The 12888-nt window shown below is 45.5% G+C and overlaps 1 long non-coding RNA gene across 1 annotated transcript in view; it reads left to right on the top strand.

Annotated features, from left to right (window-relative positions):
- LOC149524333 (uncharacterized) overlaps positions 1–12888 on the top strand; it is a 157097-nt gene that overhangs the window by 59182 nt on the left and 85027 nt on the right. The window lies entirely within an intron of this gene.

Below are 12888 nucleotides of genomic sequence, written 5' to 3' on the forward strand. Positions count from 1 at the left end.
CAAGGAGCTTTTTGCTACCTCCTGGTGGGTTTTACAGAATCTGGAGTCAATAGATATGTCTGCAATGCAATTAAACACCCTCAGATGGTCCAAGCTGCCTGAGATGAAACAATCTGGGCTGGGCTGTTTAACTATGGTGTACGAGCTCAGTCTCAGGTTGGAGTCTGGGCTCTCATACCCTCCTTCTTCTGGGTTTTCAAGAGCCTGAGCCCAAATGTCTACACTGCAGATGAGCAGCCTCGTAGCTGTTCCCTGTGAGCCCAAGTCAACTGACACAGACCAGATCTGGAGATGTGTAGACATAGTATAGCCATACCAAACATTTGGCCAAAGCATCTCTTCTTGTGGGAAAAACCTAGAGGTAGGTGTCAGAAAACCTATAACAATTTCCCTAAAGTACTCCATCAGGGAATTTTGAACCCCTCCCTCCACAGTACAAGCAGAGTTACAGCCCAGGCTTCCAATGGTGCTTTTCTGCTATGATTTCCTTTACTGGTTGTTGCCCCTTTCAGAAGTTTATTCTGTTAGGCTGAGTGGCTTACACCCAATAGATAAGGCTGCAGAGAGGAAAAGGAGGCAGACAGAGGGCCTCTGGCATGTGGGGAAGGCTGTAATATAGGTGCACCCAGAGCTTCAGGCATGAGGGTGAGAGTGGTAAACCATGCTATGATGGGAAAATGGGTTTCACACAGAATCCCTGCCATGCAGATCCTATTGAGGGGAAGAGAATGGGAGACATGCAAAGTCCAAGGCATGAGGGAGGGGATTGGGAGAACTGAAGGGAGTCCCTGAAATAGAGATAGAAAAGTGGAATGAAGGGAGAATGGGGAGTGGGAAATGGAAGAGCACAAGGAGTCCCTGGTTTGTGTAATGAGCTTAGCCTACACAAGCCACAAAGTGTGCCATACTCTAATATTTCCTTATGACACCCATAAAAGTGTTTTATGGGCTTCAGCTATAAATAACACACCCTTGGCAGTAGTTTTTAAGTGAATTTAGCACTAGTTTGATAGATGGATGATATCAGTTTCTCGTACTGGCTTGAATGCCTGTGTAGCAATGCAAATCTACTACATATCGGCCAGCTTGTTTTAGTCATGACTTGGAAGTGCCATTGCTGAGATAAGAGGTGAGCTTGATTCTGTGGTCCATACAGGCAGTCCCCGAGTTACGCGGATCCGACTTATGTCGGATCCGTAGTTACGAATGGGGATTTCTCGCCCCGGAGAACTAGAGCAGCGGGACGCCTGGTCCCGCCGCCCGCCTTCTCCGGGGTGAGAAAAGCTGCTCCCCGTCTCCCTGGTCTGCTACCAGGGAGATGGGAGCAAAGCGGCGGAGCACTGGAGGCCGGACCCGCGGCCGCTTCCAGATCAGCTGGGTGCTCCGCCGCTCTGTTCAGCGTCTGCAGACCAGGGAGACGCTGAGCAGAGCGGCAGAGGACCCGGGCCGGACCTGCAGCGCTTTCAGCTGATCTGGAAGCCGCGGGTCCGCCTGGGTCCTCTGTGGCTTTGCTCAGCGTCTCCCTGGTCTGCAGACCAGGGAGACACTGAGCAAAGCCGCGGAGGACCCGGGCCGGACCGCGGCGCTGATCTGGAAGCACCACGGTTTGGCCCGGGTCCTCCGCAGCTTTGCTCCACGTCTCCCTGGTCTGCTGGGGGGGGACGCAGCTAGTGCCCCCCCAGCAGACCAGGGAGACGTGGAGCAAAGCCGGGGGCCTGTGGTAGAACAGGTGGGGCACTGCCGGTTGGTCCCACAGCACCGCTTCTTGGCGCTACTGGACCAACCCGGCAGCACCCCAGCTGCTCTGCCCCAGGCGTCCTGATTCAGCTGCTGATCAGTTTCAGCAGTGGCTGAATCAGGATGCCTGGGGCAGAGCAGCTGGGGTGCTGCTGGGTTGGTCCAGTAGCTCCGAGGAGCAGCCGCGCTACTGGACCAAGCCAGCAGCACCCGAGCTGCTCTGCCCCAGGCGTCCCAAAGTCAGCCACTGCTGAAACTGACCAGCGGCTGACTACAGGAAGCCCGAGGCAGAGTTGCTCTGCCCTGGGCTTCCTGGAATCAGCTGCTGATCAGTTTCAGCAGCAGCTGACTTGGGGACGCCTGGTGTTCTTATCTTGAATCTGTATGTAAGTGGAACTGGTGTCCAGATTCAGCGGCTGTTGAAACTGATCAGTTTCAGCAGCGGCTGATGCCAGTTCCGACTTACATACAGATTCAACTTAAGAACAAACCTACAGTCCCTATCTTGTACGTAACCCGGGGACTGCCTGTATAGTCCATGGCTTTTTCATTGAGACTGTCAGTAAGGTAACATCACAATTGTCAGCCTGTTTACTGGAACAGGAGTAAGACCATTAAATAGCATTGCTAGCAATAGTTAGTACTGATCATAGCTGAATTTGAATGATTGGCCTACAAGTGAGATTGCGTATCTTATTATCACTCCCCCAAAGCCATTTAGTTCCCACATTATACAGATTCTTTTTAAATTATTTTACACCAAATTAATACAGTAATTACTCATTTAATATGTTTTTGCAATAGCACAATTTTTTTTTAGGGAACGTTTTTCAAATAACATGACCGTCCCTGAAATAACATGAAAATAATCAAGTTGCGGACTACTTTGTGTAGAGGTATAAGTTGGTGAAAACAGTGGTAATACGCATGAGCGGATGAATACACATGGTCACAGAGCTCCTCCGCTCATTCATGTGTTTATCTTTGTGTTTTAACAAACTGTGGCGTCTTGTGTTGCTAGTTATCTTGTGTTGCTAGATATCTAATGTTGATGTTGATAATCCAGCACCAACAAAAAATTGACTTTGCCACCACTACCTGAAATGCAACCCCCACCTTTTCCATTATTTTTAATGGGAAAATTCACCCCGCATAGCACGTTTTCACTTAGCACGAACATTTTCAGAAACACATCTATAGTGTTAAATGAGGAATTACTGTATACTATTGGCTTTTAGTAGTGACATAGTTCTCAATGGGAACATTACATGAATTAAAAATCAAGCCCTTTATAATTGTGGAAAGATGTAAATGATTTTAGGTTATTTGGTAAAATAGGATCTTTCAGCAATCAGACCTCCTTTGTGAAACACTGCAGCTATGTAACATGGAGCACTTTCCAACAGGAAAATATCCATGCTAGTAATGAAAATCTGCTTCCAGCAACATATTAGTGCCTTTGTGCTACAGCTATTGTGAATAATGGAAATAAGTAGAAGTTCTGGACTGGTACTGGTGTATAAAAAATAAAAATATCATGGGAGAGAATGAAAAACATAACAAAAGCCTCTAAAAATAAACCAGATTAAAACTAAGTAAGGATGGGAAATTGTCAGGGTTCATGGATCTCTGCTTACTATGGGAGTACTGGGACTCAGGTGATGCCTCATCTTCTCCATATGTGGCTTTGGAGGAAAAACTGACCTCTTCCAAACATCACTAGGTAGGTTGTTGGGAACTAGCATGAAGTCCCTGCACTATGGTGTGTAGGTGATGCAAAGCTAGTAATGTGCTCTAATTACTGGACTACAGAGTCATTCACTCCTTTTGTGTCTAGCCCAATGCATCTTTAACTATACAAAGTGGAACAATTTCAATAAGAAAGATCGACAGAGCACTACCTCGGAATAGTCCATAGCTCAATCATTAGTGTATTCGCTAAAGAGGTAAGAAACCCCTGCTCCAGTCTCTTTTCCTCATCATGCAGACTGGGGAATTAAAATGGGGTCTCCCAGCCCCGGTTGAGTTCTCTAACCACTGGGCTAAAAGAGTGCGCCAAATTGGGAGGGGCAGAAGAGGCTAAGGCAGAAACCTCTGGCCATTTGGATAACCTGCTAGTGATGATAGGACTTTCTCTGCTATGTGCTGATTGACTATTTGTTCCAACCCTTTCCTCCCTTACAGTTTCTTCCCTTTAGCTGCACTCCACACCTACCCTTCTTGTCCTCAACTTTCCATTTAGCTGATCCCCCATCTAATTACACCCCACCCCCAAATACTAATGGAACTAACATGACGTTTGCTACCATCAGTGATCACTCTGCTTGTGTAATTTGCCTCTTCCCCTCCCCTTTGAATGTGTAAGCTCTTTAGGGACAGGGAGTATGTGTATACCATGCTTAGCACAATGGGGCTCCAATCATGGTTGGTCCTTAGGCACTGCTGTAGCAGTAGTAATAACAACAAGCAATGACTTCATACCTGTTGGCAGGACTTGGGGCTGCAGTCCAGCTCAAGACATGAGTCCAGTGACCTCTTCCAAACACCACTCAGCAGTATCCTATTTGGAGCTGACATGGAGTACCTGCACCATGGTGTGTAAGGTGATCCAAAGGCTCCAGTGTACAGCCACTTCTTCCCCTCTCCTGGATCCTGTAGACCTGTCATGTCTCTCCTTTCCAGCAATGGACTTTCTCCATTCTCCCCTTTATTACTGGATAGTTTGCTCAGCAGTAGAGTTGGAGGTTGACCTGGGGATGGGAAGGAATAGTTGGAATGAGGGCAGGGCTGGGCTGGGGGCAGGATGGAGAGGAACTGCAGCTAGGATTGCAACTGAACTGGGGATGGAGCAGAGCTAGGGTCACAAATGAACTGGGGATGGAGCGGAGCTAGGGTCGCAAATGAACTGGGGATGGAGCGGAGCTGTAGCTGAGGTCAGAGCTAGGCTGGAGGCAAAGTGGTGCTCCCTCCCTGCTCCCTGTGGGGGCTGACCTTGTCCCTGTCATGTGTCCTGCTCCAAATGTTTCTCCATGCCCCTCTAGGAGAGTCTCCCCCACCTCCTCCACTTTGGAGCCTGCTGCAGTACACCTACCAGAGGGCTTAAGAATTACAGTTATCGCATCCAGACCTTCCACAGAAGAGTGAATTTGATCTTTACCTTTGCTTACCATTACTTTACTTAGCTGTGTTTGAAAATGTTACCTAAATGATTTAAGAGCTGAAGTCTCATGGAAATTCAATAGCACTTTGGCATTTAAATCAATTAGTCTTATTGATTTTTCTATGAAACTTTGGTTCCTAAATCACTTGGATGTTTTTGAAAATCTTGCAGAGGTGCTTGGTCACAATTCTATTAATTTTTAAGGAGAGATTTACTTCTCAAGTCACATCATTCCATTAATTACAAGCAAGGACATTTTGAGTGAAAGGTCTAAAGTAGGCCATGACTGGAATGAATTAACATCAGATATTTGCTGGCAGTTAAATGAAGAAGAAGAAAAAAAGAGATGTTAATTTTTGGTTCAAAATAAAAAAAGATAGTGTCAACAGATCCTACAGCTTATAAAAAAGCAGAGCTGACAAAAATACATGTGTGTTTTTGTTTTGTGGTTGTTGTGGGGTTTGTTTGTTTGTTTTTTGTTATTCTTGGACAATAAAGCAACATACATTTTGACATCCATGAGGCATGGTTTTCTTTGCTGTTATACCACCTTCCATAAAATATCCCTTCAAACTTATTTTTAGAATTTTATCAATTTGCTCATTACAAACAAATTGGAATGTAGCCATTTCCTGCACCAACCAACCCCCCGCCCCCCACAGGGGACAGAGAGAAAAAAATGAGTCATACTTTTGTCCATTTGAAAAGACTTGAATGAAATATTATGCACTAGTGATTTAGCAATGGGAAAAAATGGGGAAAATGTAGTTAATCTGTCTCTAGGCTAGTTAGTATGACATTGAATTGCTAACAAGTATATTCAGGGTTTAGCTCAGAATCACTTAGGTAAGAATAATATAACCCACACCTTCTTATAAGTAAAAATGTCTGGTATTGATTCTAAATAATTCATCTTCTTGCTCTGTAGTTTGAAGCACATGTCACCTTCAACTAATTCAGGAACAGTAAACACTTATTCATTGTAATGAAGAGGACTGCCTCCGGGAGATGAATTGCTTTTGGCTTTCCCCCACCCCCTTATAAAACACTGTTCCTTTTTTCTAGATATGTTATTCTGGGACTTCATCCAAGCACTCAATAGGGAGGAAAGCACACTAGACAGACTTGAAATTCCAGACCAATAGCTCCTGATTTTATTATTACACTTTTTATTGATTTTTTTTTTTACACAGCTATGGTTTCAGGGGATCCTCTCTAGCTCCTTTTCCTTGCGCAAGTCACTTATGCAGAATATTGCTTCCACAAGACCGTGAAGATACCCCTAGATGGTGCCCACTCTTTGCAGTCATATTTGCAGGATCTTCACGATAGTGTTAATTTGAGTTATCTGCACTGGAGGTTCTCTTCTTATGTTAGCCTAGCTTGAGCAAGAGTGCCATGCCGCAAAACACCTCTTAAATTCCTGCATTCGTATGGGTGCTGAGCTCACTTGTGTGGCAGTGAGGATATATCTACACAGGGATAAAATATCCATGGCACTGCTGCAGCAGACCCTGATCAGCCAACTCAGGCATCCAGGGTTTGGGATGTAGAACTACAGGCAGTCCCCGACTTACGTGGATCCGACTTACGTCGGATCCGCACTTACGAACGGAGCTTTCTCGCCCCGGAAGTCGGGGTGAGAAAGCCCCGTTCGTAAGCTGCTCCGGTGCCCCTGGTCTGCTGGAGACCGTCTCCAGCAGACCAGGGGCACCGGGCGGGTTCCCGCGCTTCTGAGGCTTTGCCAGAGCAAAGCCTCAGAAGCGCGGGAACCGCTGCTGCTGCCCCTTGAGACCCGGTGCCTGTGGTCTGCTGGGGACGGTCCCCAGCAGACCACAGGCACCCGGACTGAAGCCGCAGCCGCGGGGGGTCCCGGCCTCTGAGGCTTTGCCAGAGCAAAGCCTCAGAGGCGCGGCACCCCGCTGCCGTTGCGGCTCTGCTCCCCGTGTCCCTGGTCTGCTGGGGGGGGGGGGGCACAGCTAGTGTGCTCCCCCCCCAGCAGACCAGGCTTTTGTTTTGGACTCTGGGGCAGAGCAGCTGGGGCGCTGCCGATTGGTCCTGCAGCACCCGTGGGCACTACTGGACCAACCCGGCAGCACCCCAGCTGCTCTGCCCCAGGTCCTGATTCAGCCGCTGCTGGTCAGTTTCAGCAGCGGCTGAATCAGGACACCTGGGGCAGAGCAGATGGGGTGCTGCTGGGTTGGTCCAGTAGCACCCCAGCTGCTCTGCCCCAGGCGTCCCCAAGTCAGCTTCTGCTGAAACTGACCAGCGCTGACTACAGGAAGCCCCAGGCAGAGTTGCTCTGCCCCGGGCTTCCTGGAATCAGCTGCTGATCAGTTTCAGCAGCAGCTGACTTGGGGACGCCTGGGGTTCTTAAGTTGATTCTGTATGTAAGTCAGAACTGGTGGTCAGTTTCAGCAGTGTCTGAATCTGGACGCCAGTTCCGACTTACATACAGATTCAACTTAAGAACAAACCTACAGTCCCTATCTTGTACGTAACCCGGGGACTGCCTGTATAACTTGCTGTGTGGCTATTCAGGCTCAAGCAACGACATGTCTTTTTGTAGTTCCTCCCCATCTTCCCTATACTGGATGGAGAGATGCTGAGAAGAGGGGAGATAAATCTCAAGTTTTGCCCTTCTCAGGAATTTATGTGCTTACATCTGCTGAAGAGAGGAAAAATCTCACTTGGGATGGAAAACTGGGAGTCCCCGTCAGGAATCAAGCATCTACACCGTTTTTTGCAAGAACAGCGGTAGTGCATGCCTACTTCCAACAAAAGAGGGATGGGGAAGAGAAGAGAATTTCCTTATATCCTTTAGTCCTATGGTTATGGAGCTCCCCAGGATGTGGAAGATGTTGCTTCAGTTCTCTTCTCTGTGAAAGGATGACCTGAAGATTGGCTTCCCACCTCTCGGATGAGTGCCCTCACCACTTGACTACATTGCCATTCTCTCTCTCTCTGGCCCAATATATCTTTAACTACACAAAGTGGGACAGTTTGAATAAGAGAGACTGTGAAAGCTCCACATCAGAATATCCCATAGCTCAGAGATTAGTGTACTTGCCAGATAGGTAGGAAACCCCTATTTCAATTCCTTTTCCTTGTCATATGGTGGGGGGAGGGTGGAGAAATTAAACTGGGGTCTTCCACAACGTGTGTGAATTTTGTAACTACGCTACTAAATGCTGTATGGGAATGTCCTTCCCTTTTGGCAATTTTGTGTGAAGTTAGGCATGATCTGAATATCCTGGATTGGGCCCTGGAAGGAACCTAACTGGATCTATGCTATCTTCACCTGGCTCCAGGATCAGGAAGGGACTCAAGCATGATACAGGTGCCTGAGTGCCACTGCCTATGATAGCAATGCAGATGCCCAGATGCTGAAATATAGGCAGTCAAGGAACTTTTGCAGCAAATATGTAGATGCTTATAGGCTAGATTGCTGTAGAGCAGTTTTTGTGGGGTTAGTAGTGCCTAAATCTGTAAGTGGATCTGGACCAAACCCTGCCTATGGGACAGCCAACTAAACTTCAAAATACCACTTCATGCAAGCATTCTCATCTGTGGGTAGGCATTAAGTTAGAGGCAACAGATGAGTTAACTTTGAAATGAAGACAAGCTCTGAGTGTCTGTGACAAAACTAGGTTTGATTTGAGAGGCTATACAGCCTAATGATTGAAGCAGGGATTAGATTGTGTATTCTGCCAGTGATTTGTTTTGGTTTGCTACTGAGGATCTTTACCTGGGAAAGGGGAATTCTTTCCTCTCTTTCTATCCTAGAAGTGACAACAGATCTGCTTTGCTGAGGCTTCAGCAGCTCATCAGTTAGACAAGTGTCAGAAGCCATAGTGCAGGCCCCCTTCACAGCTTGTGAAATGGTGAGGTAGGAAGGAGGGAACTAGGGGATTTGTGCAGTACATGGATTTGTGCATACACCTTGTGAGACCCCTCTATTGCTCCTCTTCTTTACACAGTAAAAGTGCCCACAGTTTGCTAGGAGCAAGTCCTCCACACCCACAGAGACATTAACAGTTGTTCCTTTGTCTCTTTGAGATGGGGGTAGGTTACTAGCACCTGAGCTTTTGATGGTTCAGCAGAGAAGCCCTGTGTTCCTGTACTGCCGTGGTCACCAACCAGTAGATCGCAATCTACCGGTAGATCTCAGGGGTTCTAAGAGTAGCTCTTGGGCCCTCTCTGAACAGCGCACCTGCGCAGTACATTTACATTAGATTTCCTCATGTAATGTAGGCAGGGCTTCAAGGAAGGGGCGGGGCAGTAGATCTTCGCCTGTTCTGAGACTTAAAAAGTGATCTTGGGTGTAAAAAGGTTGGAGACCACTGCTGTACTGGATCTCAGGAAGTGTCACCCCCTACAGCAAGGCGCACCCCTAAGGGCATGTCTACACAGCAGGGCTTAACTCGAAATAAGCTATGCAAATTGAGCTATGCCAATTGTGTAGTTTATTTTGAAATAGCTTATTTCAATATTAGGAGCGTCTACACAGCACTTATTTCAAAATAGAGCCCTCTTCCTCCAACTTCCCTTATTCTTCGTACAATGAGGGTTACAGGAGTCAGAGTAAGAGGTCCTCCAGCTTGACAGTATTTCAACATTATTTTGAAATAGTTCACATCTACACAGCAAGCAGTTATTTCAAAATTACTAGCGTTATTATGAAATAATGTTGCTGTGTAGACGTACCCTAAGGGAATAACAAAGGCCTGCCAGTTACAATACAGAATATTCGCTTGTAGACACACACACTCAGTTCTTGGGGGTGGTAGAAACATGCCTCATAGATCTCTGTAATCACCCCCTGCTGCACAGCCCAGCAGTGGTAATGACAAGCTGAGATGTGTTCACATATGATTATTAAAAAGAAATAAGGGAATCTGCAAGGAGCCTTCCCATTTCCTGGGGGGAAAAGCCAAATCCCTTTCAAAATATTTGAAAGGTTAAAGGGTTACTGCAGGTCACTGGAAGCAAAAAGGCTTGTTGAAAGATGAAGCCTATCACCCCACACTAACTGCTGCTGCTGGCTGGTCTGCCCACAGTCTTGTACCAGATGTCAATACAGATGCTTCTCTTTCCTGCAAAAGATGATTAGCAAATGCCTGGGAGAAAAAGACAGAATTCCCTTTTTAATATAAATTAGAGCTCTAGGCTCTATAGGTTCATTTACTAGAGGGTTTCTTCAAAGGTGTGTTTCCTCATAGGATTTCTTTCCAGTAATCCATGTGGAATGCGTATAGAACAGAAAATGTAATAGGAAATTTCCAGGTCACAGTGGAGCCCATGGCACTAATTGTACTGAATTATAGATGCCTGGAATGACTCATTTTTAAACATTTTGGGACATCTTATTGGATGGCTGTGTTATTTTAGGAAAGGTGAAACCAAATATCAATTGTATCCTCGATATGAATGAAATCATAGCTTTCTGAGACAAGGAGCTTTGCTGTAAAGATCTGAATGTTAAAAAGAGGTTTATTAAAAAAAAACCAAGTGTGTATTTCAGAGCACTAGTATTTTGAATAATACTATGCTGCTTCTCATCCATCTTTCCTGCTAATGTGCTTCGGTAAGCAGCTATGTAATGAGTCTGCTTTTCCTTTATTGGTAGGATTATAGTTGCGAGGGAAAAGAAGAGAAGGCAACATTATTGATATGAAGCCTGAGGAGGAAGAGAACTATGGGGCATTTTCTCCTGTTACCTAGGCCTGTTTGGAAGTACAGTATCCATGGTTCCAAGAAAATTGCCTCCATTATTTTACCCTGAAATGTATCCCTCTCCTTAGTTGTCTCAGAGGAATTTGCTATAGCTGCTTTCAAAGGAGATGTTTTATCTCTGTATTTGACAGGAACTACAGCATTTGACAGTGCCAATTCAACCTCTTGAGGCAGTAAGTAGACAGATGGCTTAAGGAAAATGTACTCTGTTTTTTCTTCATGTAGAAGACAGACACATGGGGACACAATTCATGGTCTTGGTATAGCTCCTGATCTGTGCCTGAAATACTGGAGTGATCAATTTCTTGCTTTGGTTCTGTCTGGAAACTCTGGCTGGCTGGAGGAGGTCTGCTCTCCATTCTTATGTTCAGATAGTGCTAGGCTGGGTGCAGGATCTTATGGTTAAGGCTCTGATATTGTAGAACTCCTTCCCAAAAGAGAAGCTCCCTTGCTGTCTTTAGGGATCTCTGAAAGTCCTGTTTATTCTGATTGGCCTATCTTTTTTTGTAGTCCCTTCCTGTCTTCCCCCTCACTTTTTGGATCCATAGATACGGCATACACAAGTAACTTTACCTGTATCATTGGGAAATAAACCCATTTAATTGATGGCTTATGTCTTGCAGGCTACTGTGTCTTGTACTGAACATAAGAACAGCCATACTGGGTCAGACCAAAGGTCCATCTAGCCCAGTATCCTGTCTGCCAACAGTGGCCAGCACCAGGTGCCCCAGAGGGGGTGGACCAAAGACAATGATCAAGCGATTTGTCTCCTGCCATCCCTCTCCAGCCTCTGACAAACAGAGGCCAGGGACACCAATTCTATCCCCTGGCTAATAGCCTTTTATGGACCTAACCTCCATGAAATTATCTAGCTTTTCTTTAAACTCTGTTATAGTCCTAGCCTTCACAGCCTCCTCTGGCAAGGAGTTCTACAGGTTGACTACACGCTGTGTGAAGAAGAACTTTCGCTTATTAGTTTTAAACCTGCTACCCATTAATTTCATTTGGTGTCCTCTAGTTCTTCTATTATGGGAACTAATAAATAACTTTTCTTTATCAGCCCTCTCCACACCACTCATGATTTTATATACCTCTATCATATCCCCCCTCAGTCTCCTCTTTTCTAAACTGAAAAGTCCCAGTCGCTTTAACCTCTCCTCATATGGGACCCGTTCCAAACCCCTAATCATTTTAGTTGCCCTTTTCTGAACCCTTTCCAAGGCCAAAATATCTTTTTTGAGGTGAGACCACCACATGTGTACACAGTATTCAAGATGTGGGCGTACCATAGTTTTATACAGGGGCAGTAAGATATTCTGTGTCTTATTTTCTATCTCTTTCTTAATAATTCCTAGCATCCTATTTGCCTTTTTGACCGCTGCTGCACACTGTGTGGAAGTTTTCAGAGAACTGTCCACGATAACTCCAAGATCTCTTTCCTGATTTGTCATAGCCAGATTAGCCCCCATCATACTATACGTATAGTTGGGGTTATTTCTCCCAATGTGCATTACTTTACACTTATCCACATTAAATGTCATTTGCCATTTTGTTGCCCAATCACTCAGTTTGGTGAGATCTTTTTGGAGTCCCTCACAGTCTGCTTCTGTCTTGACCATCCTAAACAGTTTGGTATCATCCACAAACTTTACCACCTCACCGCTTACCCCTTCTCCAGATCATTTATGAATAAGTTGAAAAGGATTGGTCCCAGGACTGACCTTTGGGGGACACCATTAGTTACCCCTCTCCATTCTGAAAATTTACCATTTATTCCTGCCCTTTGTTTTCTGTCTTTTAGCCAGTTCTCAATCCAAGAAAGGACCTTCCCTCTTATCCCATGGCCATGTAATTTACACAAGAGCCTTTGGTGAGGGACCTTGTCAAAGGCTTTCTGAAAATCTAAGTATACTATATCTACTGGATCCCCCTTGTCTGCATGTTTGTTAACCCCTTCAGAGAACTCTAATAGATTAGTAAGACATGATTTCCCTTTACAGAAACCATGTTGACTTTTGTCCAACAAATTATGTTCTTCTACATGCCTCACAATTTTATTCTTTACTATTGTTTTGACTAATTTGCCCAGTACTGAAGTTAGACTGACCAGTCTGTAATTGCCAGGATCGCCTCTAGAGTCCTTTTTAAATATTGGTGTCACATTGGCTACCTTTCAGTCATTAGGTACGGAAGCTGAATTAAAAGATAGGTTACAAACCACAGATAATAGTTCAGCAATTTCCCATTTGAGTTCT

Source organism: Pelodiscus sinensis, chromosome 5, assembly GCF_052426305.1.
Source record: "Pelodiscus sinensis isolate ZL-2025 chromosome 5, ASM5242630v1, whole genome shotgun sequence".
NCBI classification, from domain to species: Eukaryota; Metazoa; Chordata; order Testudines; family Trionychidae; genus Pelodiscus; species Pelodiscus sinensis.